The sequence below is a fragment of the Rhagoletis pomonella genome, unplaced genomic scaffold, assembly GCF_013731165.1.
Source record: "Rhagoletis pomonella isolate Grant_MI unplaced genomic scaffold, Rhpom_1.0 Rhpom_scaffold_00008, whole genome shotgun sequence".
Classification (NCBI taxonomy): Eukaryota; Metazoa; Arthropoda; class Insecta; order Diptera; family Tephritidae; genus Rhagoletis; species Rhagoletis pomonella.
The window spans coordinates 35,221,353-35,239,942 of record NW_023458562.1 but is presented as its reverse complement, the minus strand read 5'-3'; the positions used below and the strand labels follow the sequence as shown (position 1 = coordinate 35,239,942).

The 18,590-nt window shown below is 39.2% G+C and overlaps 1 protein-coding gene across 10 annotated transcripts in view; it reads left to right on the top strand.

Annotated features, from left to right (window-relative positions):
* The first annotated feature begins 9,193 nt into the window (after nucleotides 1-9,193).
* Nucleotides 9,194-18,590, top strand: part of LOC118744725 (protein slit-like) — a 64,473-nt gene continuing 55,076 nt past the window's right edge. For 2 of the 10 annotated variants that reach the window (XM_036477961.1, XM_036477957.1), the window contains exon 1: nucleotides 9,194-9,364. The gene's annotated coding sequence lies outside the window, so the exon portion shown is untranslated. Of the gene's footprint in view, nucleotides 9,394-9,778; nucleotides 10,009-18,590 lie in introns of those variants that run through there. The other 8 variants (XM_036477960.1, XM_036477956.1, XM_036477966.1 and 5 more) reach the window with 7 other exon arrangements.

The window sequence follows — 18,590 nt, the reverse complement described above, 5'->3', positions numbered from 1 at the left end:
TCTCGAGCAGAAATAGATCAAAAACGGAGCGCGTTCTCGGCCCTTAATTAAAACTCGAATATCGAAGCTTCGAATATCGAATTTACCCATCCCTACTACGGATTTTACTACAAAACTATATTGCTTATACTATCAGAAATTACTTCAAAGTAATGCAACGCTAGAACCAAAGTAAGTGCACTTATAAGGAATGTATTGGCATCATATTCACTTGTACCTTCGATTTTGATTTGGATGATATCTAGGTGTCCTGGTCGATGGGTTCGGGCTTATGGCAGCTCTATTCTATAGGTGGGTACCAGGATGATGAATATTCCAGGGCAAGCAAAGAAATTTCGATTTTTCTTTTTCTCGCATTACAGTACATTTTTGAATTTTCACTACACGCTAAGGCAGAACGGGAATTGACCACCAGAGTGGCTTCCTAACTAGCAAATCCACAATTGACCATGATTTTTTGAAAAAGCCCTAGATAAGCAAATCGGTACCAACAACTCTTTCGCCTATTTTAGGATCATGGAACATACAGGTAAGGATACCGAGAAAACTGCTGCTCTAAACTCGCGCTCTATCCTTAGATCGTCGGTGTTTTAGTGACAGGCAGATGTATATATCCAATTACCCATTTCCATCGAACTAGAAAGGGCCTGGGAAATTCTCATTCTAGCAGTTAATATTCATGCATCCCAGTCTTCTCTACAAATATATATTCTTAATCAGTATTCGGCCAGAAAACGCACGGCGAAGGAGGTTGTATTGACACCGATAGCAACTTAAAAAAACTTCAAGTTTTGATGAACGATTTGAATTCATCGACTTCGACCGAGACAAAAAAAAAACTACGCCAATTTCCTCACTTTTTTGTGAATTCCGTTAGTGGCTCTTCCCAAGAGCACACAGATCTTTCTGCGCTTGATCCCTTTATTGTATTCGTGAGTGCCCTTGCATTCGTTGTCCACCTATAGGTGCCGACATGTGCTATCCATAGATTTGTTTATTGAGTTTGACTAAGTCCATGCCATTATAAAGACCATAGCCATGCAGAGTTCTATTTAATGGAGTCAGCACACATATTTTAGAATTTCTCACTTTGGACTTCTTGCCATCAAAATATTTATCTTGCAATTAGGTCCGCCGACGAGTTAGCCTAAAGAGAGTTTCTAATCTGTTGGCGAAGCCCATACCTCACATGGAATGGTTTATCGCCGTCTCCACTGGCCAATAGCCTACTTCAAATGTTAAGATTTAATGAGGAACAAGAGATCCACTTTAATAGAACACAACTTCCTGCGGGATCTGTCCAAACATAGACTTCAAAAGTTCTCAATTTTATTTATCAAATAAGCTGGTTGGTTTTAAAAACTTTTAATTGTAGTTTACGATATCGAACGCCAAACCACTATGAGAAGTACGCTGTGTCCTTACAGGAAGGCTCTCAATGCAAGAGAAGCTCATGAGATTTCATGTTGAAGACAGCTGTTGTATTATTGATTAATTATTATATTGTCCGCCAGCTCATAGAATAGCGTTTCTTTAAGACCCTGCCTAGTATCGAATATTCCTACTTATTTTGTTAACTTTAGAAACTTTCTTGAGTTCCTCAGATTTTTACTCACGGTCAGAATTACCTTGCAAGGTTCCTATGCAGGAACTGTTCATCCATCGATCGGAAAGCATGCAGTTGCATACGAAAGTGAACTCAGGAAATTCCCTGCCAGTTTCATGGGACGCATACGAACGCCAAATACTAGTTTGAGGTTAAGTATATAGGGTAGGACAGCTAACGGAAAACTGCCGGTAGCTCACCTTCTTCAAATATTTTGCCAAACTTCGACCCTATCCGTGCACATGTTCGCTGGATCACTGTGCGAGAGGGATTTTCTTTCCCAATCACTTCTTGAAAGGATATATGTAGAAAGGATTATTTGGGAGCCAGCATTGGTATGTACCGATCATTTTCCTCAGGTATGATTTCGTAGTTTCCAGAGATCGTCAAGCGCCTATACGCCACTACCCAGAAGACAGGCTTAGTTCATAAATTTTGCTGAAAGAAGTGTTTGTTAAAAATTTAAAATCGGAAATCAGCGGAGGACAGTGATACCTCGTCTCTACAGCTACGACAAAATTTAGAAAAATGTCTCCGGTTTTGAAAACTGATAGGACCCGGTGGGAGTTTCGAGACTACGTTCAGAGTGTTCCTGCAGCCGTGGATATGGAGATTGAAGGAGCTACTACGAGCCACGTATAGAATGAAGGTCTACTGGGGCTCTCACGGCCTTAAGGAAAGTTTTTCGACATCACACATCCTCTTCAAAGCTAGGCCAAATCGAGGTCAGTATGCTGAAAACTCTCAACCCAGGAGCATCTTTTGTGAAAAATGTCGATCCAAAAGCGAAATACGCGCAGTTATCTGCTACCGCGCTGTGAAGGAACAAACTCAAGTTGAGATTTTTAATGAGGTTAAAACTGTTTATGGTGATGGAAGGGGAATGCTAGCAACGGAAGTCTGCCTGCTGTACGATAATGCCAGACCGCACACGGTCAATGCCACGAAAAAATCCCTGCACTCCTTTGCACTTGGCGCCTTCAGATTACCATCTGTCACTTTTCTGAAGAACCACAGTGGACGAAGCTACAGACTTGCCAAAACAAGTCACTGCGGACAGTGAACGGATGCTTTCTGATGTTGCCACAATATCGCCTACATGACTAGGCTAAAATGCTCCCCCTTAAGGAGCACAACACAATGCTCTGCAAGCAATTCCTAGTAGGGTGTGACCGACAGCATACCGACGGGCCATAAATGGAATTCACAACGAATCAGTATCAACTTACACTGACTCTCGACCTGTGAATGCCGTTTTGGGAACACAACCACCTGACGTGTACGAGACAGAGCTTCCCGTCTGCCTCGAGCGAGTCGAACCACAATAGCCCAACTTCGTCCTAGCTACTGCAGCAAGTTAAATTCGCATCTGAGCTGAATTGATGCAGATGTGCTCAACGAGTGCTCGTCAAGCGGAGAGATACCCCGCGACTCGAGACATCTCTTCGCACGCCCCTTAAAATCCACTTAGATAACGCCTATGTCCATGCGGACAAACCCCATTGAGGCTGGGTCTCCCATTAGTTGAGCTTGACGACAACGATTGAAATACAAAACCGATCTAGGCGGGGTTGAGTAGCCGTTACAACAACAACAACCTAACTCATAAGAGCGCTAACTATTTGGATTTAGCGCAAAGTTTAAAATTCTCTCCTAGAGGGAATTGTATTGAATGCAGTTTTAGTAGGACTCTAGGAACTTTGTGGACTAGAGGACAAAGCTCTTGAAATCAACATGGAAAAACGATTTGAAGGTTTTACAATTCGCTATAAGATTTTGCCTCTCCGAATACTGAACCCCAGAGAGTGACACCGGGGTTTCTACAACATTTCATTCTTGAACGATTACGCATTCAGTCTTGTCTACTATGCAGAAAAACTGTTATAAATAAGTATTGTAATTCATCTCAGTATTTGAACGCGCGAAGCATTTTTCGACTATCCGCTAGAAAACATATGCCAAGCAATAAGTATGCCTCAAGCACACAAATAAATTTCAATTCCGTTGCTGACTGTTACAAATTGTGCCAAAGTAGTTGCCTCTTTGTTGAGGGCACGTTCTATAGGCACTTATTAAGTATGTATGTATGTGTGTATGTATGTATAGCATCCGTGTTGCAATCAAACTTGGGCTAAGTAATGTGCGACTGCGCTGCATGCGATTGCGCCTTTTTTTATTATTACTAAAATGCTATGACAATAACACTTAACATTTAATCCCTCGATCGAAATAAAAACGGTGTCTGATCTTTTATTTGTTTTCTCCTTTATTTATGTAGTTTACTAGAGTACCACACCACCGAATGAATGTGTTGGACTAACTGCGCGTCATTTTGCATTCGTCAAGCGCGCATATGTGCATATGTCACATTTCTTAAAAAGGTATGGAAAACAAAACAAAGTAAAAAACAAAAAAAAAAATAAATAAAAATTACAATAACAATAATCCGATTAGAGCCATTCTGGACGCGAGCAAAACGGAAGTGATTGTGATAGCGCAGAAAAATGCGAGCAAGCAGACGTTTTCATAGATGGCGAAGCGATTTCTAGTTATTGAATCAGCAGCAGCAGTGAAGTCTAAGTAGAAGAAATTGTCCCTAACTTCATTAAAACTAAGCTTACAGTACCTACTTTGAGCGAACTTTGAACTTTGCTTCCGTTTCCGCAGGCAAACAAAATGATTTGTTGCTTTGTCATCGACATCACCTTTAGACTACATACTGGGTTTGCTTCTGCTATAAAAAAAAAACAGGAAAATACTCAAAAGTCTTAATAGCTTTTCACTCGATTCTCCCGAAAAGTTTGCAATGGGCTCGGAAAAAAACGCTCGAAATGGAGTGAAAATTTAAGCAGAGGTAGAGGAACTGCAATTTTTATTGGAATGGATTTAATTTCAGGGGCCGCAAATAATGATTTACATATTTTTTTTAATTTAACTCAAAAAATCCTGCTGAAAGCAAAATGCTGCAGGCATATGGAGTAAACCAACATTCTCCCTGTTACTCAGCAGCTCTAATTTTAATTTTTTTTTTTAATTTTATTAAAAGTAATAAATTTCAATAATTACTTTTTAATTTCATTATAAATAATAAAAAATAATAAAAAAAATATAAATAAATAAATAAATATTAAATAAATAAATAAATATTAAATAAATAAATAAATATTAAATAAATATTAAATAAATAAATAAATATAAATATTTTTTTTGTTAGAAAATAAAAGTTACATTTGGGTATTATTTAGCAATTCAAATGCTAGAGATAAAGATATATGTATGTATATAGATAAGGGTAATGGTGGTAATGGCAATGGTATTGGTAAAAGTAGTTGTAATGGTAATTGTAATGGTAATGGGAATAATATTGGTAATAATATTGGTAAAGGTGCATTGTAATAGAAATGGTAATGGTAATGAGAACAGTAAGCTTCATATTCGATTGCGTTACCCTTCCGTCGTCCTATTCGTAGCGTCTGCCTTTTGGTCTTAGTCTTCATATTCCTATTCGTATTCGTTTTCGTATCATACGTCTTAGGTCTTTGTAGCCATATTCATATTCGTTTTTGTCGTCTTCTTAATTGTTTTCACCTTTGTCTCCCCTTCACCTTTGTCACCTCACCTTCACCTTTGTCCTCGTCCGTCTTCCTCAAAGCAAGATATATGTACATATAGGGTGGTTGACGTCATCCCCGCGGATCTGATCTATTTGAAAGGGAATGCCCGGCACTACCTTATCTAAAATTTTCGGAAAACACGTGAAACGATTCCTAATGACTCGCCACCCGCCTAGTCAGCAGCCAGCTCGTTACCTTGAACCCCTTGTCGCAGCAGCCACATGAGTTCAAACTCATTGCATTATTCAATGGAATTGAACTTCAACTTATATACCTAGAGAATTCTTAGAAGGTACGAACGGGTTTCAAGATCTGGGGGCTGCTTGGTTGCCACTGTAGACCCCAATTTAGTGTCCGCGCGCCACCTTCCGCGAATCACTAAAGCATCGGAAATTAACTGGTTCAGAGGAGCCTTCCTGAATTATTTTATTTTATTTTTTGTTTTTACGAAGAGGAAGTATCGAAAGCCAAATTCAGTCAGTGTGGGGTTTTAACCCAAACTAAATCTCCTACCGTCTGAGTGCCAATCCAACCGGTACTGCTGTTATTTGTTTCGACGGGAGATGGTTTGCGCGCTGCGCTTTAGGTTACTTGCAGTCCTGATGCAGTCTGTTGAAAAGTTGCATCAACTTGGAACAGCCCACCTTCACGCATTGTCGCTTCGGCTAACATCTTCTCGTCTTAGCTTCTGGTGTATTGCTACAGTGTCCATATTTAGTGATGTCAACTAGGTTGTCTGCTGCAATGGATCACTTGTAAAGGATGCTATACTGCATCTATTTTTATTTATTTTTTTTTTTTTTAAGTGGGAAGAAAGACATGACGTGTTCCGCGTCTTCCACCTCTTGACACCGCAAAGCACTTGTTTGCCGAAACCTTCACCATTGAAATAGCCGCTTCACAGGCACATTTTCACAAGTTGCCGATTTTTTCGTCTCTGTGCTAGTTTGGACCGTCGCTGATGACCACACTGAATAGCTTGCTGTCGAGTCAATCTCACCGATAATAGTAGACAATAGTACCGTCTTTTCATTGGAACCTATTTTTACGTGATAGGTCCCAAGCCCAGCGCACAACTCATCGCTGGGAGGGGTGGTGTATAACCGTCCAACTTTAACTGCATAACCAGAAAAACGGCTATACCTCACTGTAAAACATGGCAACATATAAAGAGTCCACACCTTCCGGGACACACGTCACTCACTGTTAATAGCTATAACTTTGAAGTAGTGAAGGACTTTTCCTACCTAGGATCAAAACCGCCAGCCTGCAGATCAAGCGAAGAATAACTCTTGCCAACAGCTGCTGCTTTGGGCTCGGCAGGCCATTTGAAAAGCAGAGCCCTCTCTCAACGAACAAAAATTACGCTCTACAAGTCTCTCATCATGTCCGTTTTTCTATATGGACGTTCTTCGCGGGTATAGGAGGGGATGGAATGATGAGCTGTATGAGCTTTTAACGACATGGACATAGTTAAGCGCATAAAAATAGGTACAGCGATTGCGTTGGCTTGGACTAGTTGTACGCATGGTGACGATGAAAAGATTGTTCGACTTCGCACCCATGGGTGGCCAACGAAAGCAAGGGCGCCCGCGAACAAAAAGGAAGGACCAAGTGCAGAAGAACTTGCCTGCACTCGGGATAAGCAACTGGCGCGAATTCGCTCAATCTTGTTTCCACGGTTTCTTAAAATGACTTAACATACAAACTGTATATAGATGCAGTTGTATATCCTAAAATATGGTCTTTCGATTGGTGTTATCAGTTTTTGGATATATTCTTTAGTTTACAAGATACTGACTAAAATTGTATTCGTAATTTAGTACAAATTGAGTTAATAATGACTGCATTACTAACCTAGTCAAGATCTTTCAAATGACGTCATCCATTTTTTGGATCCTTTTTTTAGTTTACGAAATATTTTGTACAAATTTAATACAAATTTGCAACACATTTTGTGGTACGTCATACAAAGTGGCTGCGAAATTGTTGAAAAATTTAACACAAGACAAAATTTTACTAAAGAAAATCCTTCATAAACCCAAAAATAATTAACAATAAACAATAAAAATAAAATAATTTAAGAATTTTCGTGAGCTCCTGGTGTGCTTCAAAGGGATAGTCAATAAACCCGCACAAGTCCACCGCTGTCCCATTTACCAAAAGAAGGAAGGAAGTCAACTTGACTAAACCCACCTTGGCAGGGACAGAAATTGAGTTCTCAGAAGAGGCGAAGCATCTAGGGGTAACTCTGGACAAAAGCCTCAATTGGAACTCACATCTCCTTAACGTTACCAACAAGGCTACAAGGACGTTTTATGCCTGCCCGAGACTCCATGACAAAACTTTGGGGAATATCACTAAAATTAACGTATTGGTCTTTCAGTACGGTCGTGAAACCTGTTGTCACATATGCGGCACTGGCCTGGTGGCCAAAAGCAATGCAAGAAAGTGCGGATGCCTCCTTCAGCAAGCTACACCGCTTGATCTGTGTGGCCATCACAGGAGTCCTCGGTATAATTACAGGCATTCCTCCTCTATCCATTCTGATAGAAAAGGAGACCTGCTGGAGCGCCCTATGGCTGCCCAATGTAATCGGCATGAAGAGTGGGGATCTTTAGGGCCACTTGGAGGTTCTCAAGCCTTTTCTGGATGATTCCGCTATCAAGCTCACAGATATCATGTTACCGAAATTATCCTTTGACAAGCCCTACAACATCAGAATTCCTGAAAGGGATTGTTGTAAAGCGATAATATCTATGATTGACAAAGGGTTCGAAGTAAGGTATACCGATGGATCACAGATGGAAGACGGGAGTACTGGGGCAGGCGTGCACGGACCAAGGTGCCAGAAAAGTCTCCCAATGGGCTCATACCCAACCAAGTCTTCGCAATCGAAGTCTGTGTTCGATAATGTCTTCGGAGAAGGACAAACGGGGCCAGAATAAATAATATGTCGGATAGTCAGGCAGCACTAAGGGCCCTAGACTCATTTAGAACGACATCAGGGCTTGTGGACTGTTGTAAAATTCTAGGAGCCCACAATAGAGTTACGCTGTGGTGGGTCCCTGGGCATGAAGGGTTTGAAGGCAACGAAAGGGCTGACTATCTCGCAAAACGTGGAGCCCAAACGCGAATGCATGGTCCCGAGCCTTTCGGTGGTACATCTAGGGGATTGCAAAACTGCTTAGGGAGTTCGGAGGAATCGCAGATTGCTGCCCACTGGCGTAAGTCAAAGGGAATGAGACAATCAAAGAAACTCATAACTCCTTCCAGGAGGAACTCAGAAAGACTCGGTGAACTCAGCCGAGATGGTCTTAGGATTCTTACAGGCTACCTGACTAGACACTGCAAGCTAAGGTACCATCTGAACAAAATTGGGCTTTCTGTAAAGACGGACTGCAGGTTCTGTGGGCTGGCGGAGGAAACCTCAGAGCACATTCTGTGTGACTGTATATCCGACGTACTAAAAATAATAATAATAACATTATCCGAGACTTTGGGGGAACATCTAGATATTGTCGCATTTTTGAGAAATCGCAATTCCCAAAACCAAACCCTGCCGAAAGTAACATACGACAATATTTTACCCAGGTGACGATATGTGATAGTTCACTTCCGGTTCACTTACTCCTACAGCAGATATCCGCTAACTTTTTCATAAAAAAAGTTCCTGCATTTTCTTAATTTGCATTAAACTTTTCCATTTATTTCCATGCAGTACAAAGGTGCAATACATTGCTGCACACTGTGTGCACCAACAAGTATTGCAATAAATTTACCAACCCGCCACCTTTCAACGACAACTACATGATGCCCACTTAGGTATTGCGTCCAATAGGGCCCAGCAGTTTCACTCAAATAAGTAACTTGCTCTGCGCGCACAGCGCAGCCAACAGCACACTCACTCACTCAACCAGCCACCAACTGAAATTATTCACAATTCACAACTTGCAACTTCAGTTGATTTTGAGCACGCAACGGAAAAGAATGTGTAAACGGAAGTGCCGCGTTCGTTGGTTTTGTGACAAACCTGAGTTTTTAACCAGAAATTAAGTGTACATACATATGAATGCACGAAGCAAACACATACACAAAGAGCGAAGTTGATTTAATTAATTTGGCTATGGGAAAATCTACTCCTGTAACGTGAATTTTCTTCATGCACGAAAAGTTAATAAATATCAAATGCAGGGCATTTATGTATAGTAAATTTTAAATCGAGTTGAAAGTGCTAAGCCGTCGAATATACACTTAACTTGAGCTTATTTTTCCTATTTGTGTGCGTTTTTTTTTGTTTTTTTTTTTTTGGTTTTTGACGGCAACGACGAACACCACGACTTGCTGCTTTTGTATGGTGTGCTATGTGACTCCTGATGATGTGGATCTGATGCGTACACGAAATTAACGACGAGAAGGCAAAGCCAGAGCCGTACACACACACACACACACACACACACATATAAATGGGTAGAAACCCAAAAGTGGAAAAAAGTGTGAAGTGAAAGGTGCAAAATTTTTTGTGAAAAATGCTGTGTGATTTTACAAAAATATTTAGCTGCATTGCCCCTACCAGATTTTATGTACATAACGATTTGTGAAAAATATGAAAAATTAAATTGTAAAAGTGTTAAGTAGGAAGTGAATATACTTCACACAAATAAACACATACAAAAAAGCTGCTGGAAATTGTGCTGCTGTGCTTGGTGCTAGCGAAAAATTGGGAGTACCTACATACTTGCATACATATTTGGAAAGGAAAAAGGATATATCGGAGAACAACTAAATGTGAGTTCAATGCTATCTATACATTGGTGCATACAACAACAACAAAGCACGTATGAACCTTTCTATGTGTTTAAATATGTATTTGCTTTGCTGCAAAGTTACCTACATACATATGTATGTACAAATGTATGAACGCGCGTGCATTCCTGCGACATTCTAATTGTTTATTCTATGATTTTTTAATTAATTGTTGCACGCAAGCTACCTTTGATTTGATTCTTTTTCTCATATTTATGTACATATATATGTATGTATGTATGTATGTATGTACATATGTATATTTATACGCAGTTGCTTCTTTCCATTTCTATAATTTTGTTTAATTACAACTTTGAGTGAGAACAGCCAGGTGTAATATATGTATGTATGTATGTATGTATGAATACTATATTGTTTATCTGCGTAATTTATGAGCTGAGGATGTCTACAACAACACTAACAACAAAACAATCGTAGCGCAAATATACAAATGGCATGAACCACAAAGAATGGTGACAGCTTAAGTGCCCTGCCTGGCTGGCTGCTTGCATATTTGTATTTACATAGTATGGGTCAAAAACGTTATTTACTTTTCGTTGGTTGATTTTTTCGTACTCGTACTAGTATTCGCAAACACTGCTTATTCCCAACTTTGCTTTACTTTGTTGCCTGCTTTTGCAAGCAAGCTGCAAGTTGCAATGTTTTTTTTTTGTTTTTTTTTTTTATTTTTATTAGGAATCCATCGTCGCATCTGCGGCTACGGCTGCGTCTGTTGCTGCCACTGGCATTGCCGCAACCATTGCACCACATCATTTGTGCACTCATGCACACCTATATTTATATGTGCATATGTATGTATGTAAAATAGTAAATTACTAGCTGCTCTCTGCCTCGCTCGCGATGCTTTTTCACTAATGGCTGACGAGTGTCGATTGAGTGAAATCTCGCGCGCATATCCGTTTCTCATCTCGGTTGCTCAATTGCTGAGCGGCGTAGGTATTCACAATAGCGTTCGCGAAGTTTGGAGTTTTGGCCAGCAGCCACAGGACACCCCTCTGCGTTAATCCAACCAAGCAAGCAAGCAACCAACTTCATTTAGTCATAGTGAAATGCGACATTGCGGCTGCATATTTATTGTTGTATATATTTTGTTTTCCTATTTATGTACTCATTGCCCTTTGCCTTTTGTTGTATTGCCTTTTCCTATTTCCAACATTTTTCATCTTTGCCCTGTGCCTTGCGCTATCTGTGTTTGCTATGCTGTGATGTCCGAAAATTTTCAGTTTTCTGTTTACGAATTCTGTTTCGCCAGCATTAAGTTGGTGACGTCTGTGTCTGCATAGTAGTTTTTCATCGTTTACGCTTAACATTAGATAGATACGTATCTGTTTTTCTACTTGTACATATCGGCGTGCCGCCTTTTGTGCTTGTGTTTGTGCGAAAATGACATTCTAACGAAAGGAAGTCAGTTGAAAACAGCCTAGGGGCGTTTGCAAAAGGCAGCTTTAAAATGCGAAAGGATATTGGAATGGTTGGTTGGTTGTTGGCTGTGTCTCAAACACACTTTTCTCTAATTTCGTTGCGGCTACACGCGAGACATTTCAATTAAAGTTTTCGACCACTAATGCTTGCAGGACCTGCTTTCAGCACAAACCGACAACCAGTTATTGTGCCAATTTAAGAAGAAGAAGAATGCCTGCAGGATGCCTCTTTTAGATCACTTGCGGGGAAAAAGTATACAAACAAATTTTTAAATCAACTTTAGCTTAATTCCGATAATCACAAAAGAAAATTTCGCCTTGCATCTACGCAAGTATCTCCATAGATAAATACATGCATATACATATTTAGGTATTAGTAAATAAAATCCCGCTAATCCCACACTTAGTTAAATCTGATTCGCTCGTGTGTTAAGAATTCGATTAAAAGTTTTCTTTAACATAATGTTAGATTTGCATATGAATAGCTAAATTTAAATTTCATTTCATTCACTTGAAGTGGATTCTACGCTTTTGAATGTACATTGTACATTGTACAAACATAGATTTTTTTGTAGGAATTGATAATGTACTACAGGCAATCTAAAGCATCATACTTTGGGCACACCTACGGCTATGTTTTGTCATTTTGTTTTTTGTTGCTGACAATGTAAATGGGGGAAAAGTGTTAGGCTTAGCCGTGGATAACTTATTGTGGGAATATTTGAAAGTACAATAGCTGATTTAAAAAAAAAAAATCCCTAACCTACTTAAAAATGTGTGTACAATGGAAAGCCCTTCTTATTTTTTACAAGCTCTTATTTAACTTGCTATGTATGTGTGCATGTTTGTTGGGTAAAATCTTTAAATCTAATAAAAATAAATTTGTAACCAACTTCCCAAAGAGCTAGATACGTTAAACTTCCAACTTAGCTCAGAGAGCAAAATGAAATAACCCGCTAGGTGGCGCAGGAGTCGATATATTTGAAAACCGATAGTCCGATTTGATTCATATTTGGAATGTACATACAGATTATGTACAAGTGTACTATATGTATATTACGCCGTGCGACAGTAAATATTACACACAAAAAAGACAATAGGGGTATTTTCGCAGTCTTGCAAAGCCGTTGCCAGTGCACGGTTTGCAAAGCTGTCCCATACGGAAACCGGTTTTCACCATGCAATCTGTACACCGTGCAAGGGCTTCGCAAAACTCAGAGAATACCCCTGATATATTTGCGAAGGTCTTCGAAATTTCGAAATTATGATAACTTAATTTAAAAAAAAAAATATTTAAAAAATTTTGTGCAATTGAGAATATGGGTGTTAAATAAAATAGGAAATTCTGCATAAGGACGCATGGGTATCGAAAATGTCCTTTTAAAATTGTATCCTAGAATATCCTTGAAAATTGTATTTATTCAAAAAAATATATATGTTGCTAAGGACTAATATAAACGCGACCATATCTTCGAATTTCTTTTGTCTAACTGTGTTGGCTTAAAAAATAAAATTAATTAAAAGGACATTTTCAATGCCTATTTGTCCCTGTGAGTCAAAAAACTTTAACTTTTTTTAGCCACATTATTTTTCTACATTTCACTGAATTTTTTAAGGATTTTTTTAATAAATTATAAATTCGAAATTTCGAAATCCTTTTAAAAAATCCTGACGTCAGAGAGACAAACTAAAAACAAGAAAAGTTAGCCGGTAGGTGGAGGGGGGTCAATATATTTCGAAAACCTACATCTATGGTTTCATTTAGTTTACGTTACTCAAAAGGAATAACTCCACATATAATATGCCAATATGCGACGCAGTATTTATGGTTCGATTCGGTTCATATGTATTTAGAAAACTTTTTTAAATATATTTTTTACATTAGATATTACCTTATTATATTTTTTTTACTTAGGTATGTATACCTTAACAGATTATACAAAAAGGAGTAGTTGAAAATTTTTGTATTGTAAACAGAGAAATATTGTATTTCCAGACGTAAAATTTTTAGTTTTCTTCTAAATTCGACTCTATGTATTGAAAACTATCTCAGCCAAAACTTAAACTGGGTTCTAGGAACAACATATAGTTTAAGATACACTCAGAGAAAAATTTTGTTCTAAAAAAGTGCGACTGGGATTAAATTTTTCATTATTCGTTCTTAAGATTTTTAAATCTTTACTTTCTTACGGCAGTGTGACACGATTGGACACTTGCCCAAAATTTGGTGAATGCACAAATATTTTTTTTTATCCCAATCACTAAAAAAATGTTCAAATATTTCAATAGAATTTCGGTGTATTGTACCAATCGTGTGACTACGAAAAAAATTGTCCTCCCGATTTTTTTATTTTGTCGGTGTCGCGGTTCTTGAAATAAGAATTTGTTTACTCCGTATAAGAATTTTTGGTGTTTCCGTACCTTTTCAATCGCCTAATTGGATTATAAATTCTTGTTTTTTTGAACCTATAAACCTACCTTAGTAAATGCCCGCCACTCCAGCAAAACAGGATATAAAAAAAAAAAATGACATGACTTTTTAGCAAAAGTCGGGCTGTACATCATTTGTTACTCGTATGATCTCATTCCTCAGCTCTGGAGTCGCCTCAGGCTTATTTTAATAGACCATACTTTTCATGCAGCCCTAGAGAAATAAGTCCAATTTGACCTCGTTGTTTCGTAAGATAACGTATTCTGGGAATTCCGCTCGCAATAGGGTCAATGTTTCATGCGCTGTGTGGCAAGTCGGGTGGAAACCACATATTGTCCAAGTCCATTTAATCTAATTCAAGCCATAAAAAGTTTGTTATCATGTCACGATAACGTTCACTGTTCACAGTAACTGCGTTACCGACATAATTTTCGAAGAAGTATGGTCCACAAGCCCAAAAACCACACCAAACAGTGACTCGTTGTGGGTGGATAGTTTTTTCTTGAATGACTTCTGAAAAGGTCTCTAGGCGTCAGTTCCTGTATCAGTTTAATTTTGTAGGCATACAAATTTAATTGATTCATATGGCCGGTTATGTTGACGAAAAGATCACGCATGCAACCCGACCATTTACATAAGGTATTTGAATCACTTTTATGCGTTTTTCAACTGAATATCGCGCCATGACTAGGTTGCCAAAGTCTGTAGGACCAATCGTCTGGGGCATTAACACACTCGTTTCACAAATAATTGCTGGCAAAGATCTGCATCACCCTTACATCACTCTATATTCCAGCACTCTTCCATTATAGTGGTGCCGCTTCTTCTTGATAAGTACGAGGGCAGAGAAAATTCCTCTAGGGCGCTGGAATATTTTGCCAGGAAGACAAGTTAAATACACTTTTTATTCCAAGAATGATTATCAGACAGCATTTAACTGGTGCCGCTTCCCTTTAATGCCATTCTCTGCTATATATTTGTATTCTTTACAAGCTTAAAGGCGCCAGCAGTTGGCTGTGGTTACGAGTATGCGGGCCACAAAAAAAAAATTCACATGAACATTTTTTAGCCGCCCATAGTGAATACATGGAAACCAAAAGTGAAAAGTGAACCGGTTCGGGGAAAATGAAACCCATGATAAAGCTGTTCATCTATTGTGTTCCTATTTCAACTTTAAAAATCTGACTCTACGATGAGCTCGTGCTAGAAGGGATTCCATTGATTTCACTACAAAATCGGCAGGTGTCTATATAACAAAGTCCAAGCATAAACAGGTGTTTCGTATGATCATAGTGGCCTGTTAGTGCTCCACATATGTAGCGTCTTTAGGTTTTTTCTAGGTACTTAGCATGAGCATAGATTGAGCTATTTTGTCACCGAAGCAAATGAACTATTTTGAGTAAAGATGTCCCTCTGACTAGCACTGCAGGCTATTACCCACGTCTTGGGATCCTTTCTGATATCATTGTTGTTATTAGCTTGGAGGTCATAGCCGTCATGACCAGGTACCCAGATAAGGAAGACACTTATTCTGGGCCGTTAGATCACTGAGTGCTCTGTGCCACTCTAAAAAGGTTGTTGATGACTAAACACAGGTAGCTTCCTAAACCTTTGAGAACAGATTGACTGTCCGAAATTATGGAAATCTTTGTTCGGGCATATTGCCTATTCAATAATGCGTGGCAACTAGTTTCGCCTGGAATATTGTTGCGTCTTTCCTTAAAAAAAAATATATATATATGTGCGGTCCCACAACACGCGCATCTATGTACACGTAAGGTGTTTTGGAACCATCGATCATTTTAGTGAGTCGTCGTGCAGCCACGTTGAATTGCTGCTCCAATCGTCACGAGTAGGAAATTTGATCTGGAGCTGAGGATCGGGTCAATTCGGTCAGAGTCAAGGGTTTTGTTCAAGATGGCCTCCTTCCTTTTATAGATTTCAAGTGGTCCTACAAGGATCTTGCACAGTTTTTAATAGCTGCTAATCTGTTCCAACCTTTCTTGGTTTGCTGATAGGCTATCGGATCCTTCCCTGAACTTATTCAATATGCTCAAGAACCTTTAACTTCGAATCTAAGATGCAGAGTGTGGGGAAGTGTGACAAGTCAATCCACGGTTTATTGGGTTTTTGGCAGTATCACTTCTAGGAGAAGCTGAGGCAGAACAATAATTCATAGATAAAAAAAAACAAATTAATTATTTTCTCGGCTGGGTACTGTCAAAGTTACGAATGGGCTGCTGCGGCAGTACAGAAATATTTTGCCGCCACATTACTTAAATGCAAGTGCTTCTTCAACATGTCTCTTTTTTCCCAGATAAAAGTAGAAAAGAATGTTCGTCCATTTGTACACTTCAAAGAGTGAAAGTTCAAATCGCAGTGGGCGCAAAACAATGCCTTGATTAAGCATACGGTCGAGTTGAGAGAACACTTTAATTAAATCAACTTCCAGTGAGATTATCTGAATATTCTTTGTGCTCTTATCGCTAAACACCTTTTAATTTACTACATTTATTTACAAACAAACTACTTTATTTAATTAATAGAAAAAATGCCATGCATTCCGAATAAACGCACACAAACACACACATGCACGCATACATGCATACTTGCATACATTAATGCATATGGGTAAAATAGTAGCATTAATTTATATATTTTTATTCAAATGCCGCATTGGCGTGGTGTGGAGTCTGAGGCACGATCACTGTTTGCTGGCTCGCTATCCCGCTCCACTTGGTTAATCTCGGTTTAACACATGCAACACAACAAGCTCGCCTGATATGAGACAAATGAAGGCGCCCGATGTGTGTGTGTGTGTGTGTAGCCGTATCTTCAATAGCTGTTGTAACAAAATTTAGCTTTTTGAATGCAAATGTTTTTTTGTTTTCTTTTTCGCTTTTGAGATTTTGTTTTAGTAGTTTTGTTGCTTTTTTCTGCTTCTTCTTCTCGTACAACATTTTCTTTCCTCCTTTTGCTATGGCACACAGGCAACAGTTGTCGATCTACCGATTAAATCTTACATTCACGGTTTTTCTTCGCTTATAAGCATAGCGTTACAGACATACATATTTACCTACGAACTTGGTATTTGCTGTGCACTCGGAAACCGGTATTTGAAAACAAATTTATGTATTTGTTGCTTTTTTATGCATGCAAGTTCGTTCATATGTATGTGCAGATATGTATGTATATAACTTTCAGATCCCAGTTGGAAACTGACACCTGACGTCAGACATGGCATAGAATATAATTGCTCACCGATTGATGACTTTCCGAAAAGCTTTCAATCACTTTTTAAAATAATCTTATTTCTCTGCTATTTAGTGCACCGACTACCAGAGAAAGCTTTAACTTTGTGCGTGGCCATATGAAATATACAGAAAGCTTTAAAAAGTTCCTCCCGCACGAAAGGTTTTTTTCGTGTCTGATTTAATGCCTCCTTCTGGACTCGGACTCGGCCACGATCAAAACATACTATGTGGCGGCATGAGCTTTTTAAAGCTTTCCATATTTGCTCCAAATGGTTACCTTTAAACCAGCGATGGGCAGAGAGAGCTTTTACGCGCTTATTCAAAATGTATAGAAAGCTTAAAAGAGCTTTGCCCGAGGGCAAGGCGGTGCCCATAAGTTCGGAATGTTCTGAAATTTAACTTCAAACTCCACCATGCGATATCAAAGATTTTTATGGTGGCTCTGAGGAATAACTGGCCTTTACAGAATTGTTTACGATCTTGCTTGGGAGGATTCGCAATCGCGTTATAAAAATCAGAGAATTCTGGTTTGATAACCGGTTTAAAACACTGCTATATGGTACTGGGAAATGCAGATGGGCTAGGCAGATAACTTCATACAACCACCGTTCGCAAATCGGTACTGAGAAAAATTGAATACTGCACCAAATAGGAGGAATCTTCTTATAGACGGCTCAAGCACCTGAGATCTCGCTTTTTCACCAGTTAAGCAAAAATAACGGAAGTAAAATAATCAAACACTTCGGATTAACCCCGGTTAGAGAGATGTGCCTCCATCTAGCACTCATAGTAGGCATTCAGATTGGACAAAGTTGCTTTCATAATCTAACCTGTCCCTTTGGTGAGTGACGATGTATTCCTTTCCCACATTTTTCTAAGGAACGAAAGCACTCTATTGTAGGCGTATCTAAACTCCCGCTATCGGCTTAGCTCCTTTTCGGTCTCCATCCTAAGGAGCGCTGCCACGGGTGTTGAAGCCCGAGATAGTTCACGGAGCAACAATAAAATCGACGTAACTTGTCAGTTTTAACGGATTGTGAGCGTCGGAAGCATTGCCGATGGTAAGGCGCGGAATCTGAGATGCGAAGTTCTGATCTCCACCAGACTTATTTTCTTAAGCTGCCTGCCTGCCCGATGTAAGCTTGGAGATAACGTTCCCAGTAGCATTCGTGGACTGTGGTTACATCGCACAGCCTGAGAAGTTGCTTGATAACAACCACCTTCTCTCCCACCATCTAGCGCCGGTACTGGGTATCTAACACCCTGCATATTAATCTTCCCCTTCTTCTCAACCCCACCTCCCTTGGGGTAAAAGATTACAAAAAAAAAAAAATGGACTTGACCTTAAACAAAACTATCTGCTCGTTACTGCTGTCAGTGTAGTTGTAGACAGAGAGAGCTTTTACTTTGGGTACATCTGCATAAAATGCAAAGAAA